Raw genomic sequence first — 382 nt, 5'->3', positions numbered from 1 at the left:
TCAACGAGGTGGCTCTCGTGTACCCGCAATGCGGACAATACCTGTAGTGCTCGCTTCTAGCGAAAGCTACAGATGACAAAGAGCTTTTGAGCGATGAATGAATCGGAACCGGACACTTTCCTCACTGCATAACTTGCAGTTGAGTCACAAGGAAGTGGACGTGTCTGTGGGGTGACACGTCCGATTTGAGTTTGCCAAACTCGAGGCACGCCGTCGACTTTCTTTGGATTATTGCCCTGCGACATATTAATTAACCTCTAACGCTCCCGCAAGCTCTGTGTCTGCTACCGCGAGAGCTCAGGGCCACCGCTTGAGCTCAGCTCATGGCCCTTCTACATCCCTGGTTATTGCCGGAAAGCGCGGGGTGTCCTGATCTTTCTGC

This window comes from Plasmopara halstedii, assembly GCF_900000015.1.
Source record: "Plasmopara halstedii genome assembly, contig: Scaffold_289, whole genome shotgun sequence".
Taxonomy (NCBI): domain Eukaryota; phylum Oomycota; class Peronosporomycetes; order Peronosporales; family Peronosporaceae; genus Plasmopara; species Plasmopara halstedii.
This window is presented reverse-complemented; position numbering follows the sequence as displayed.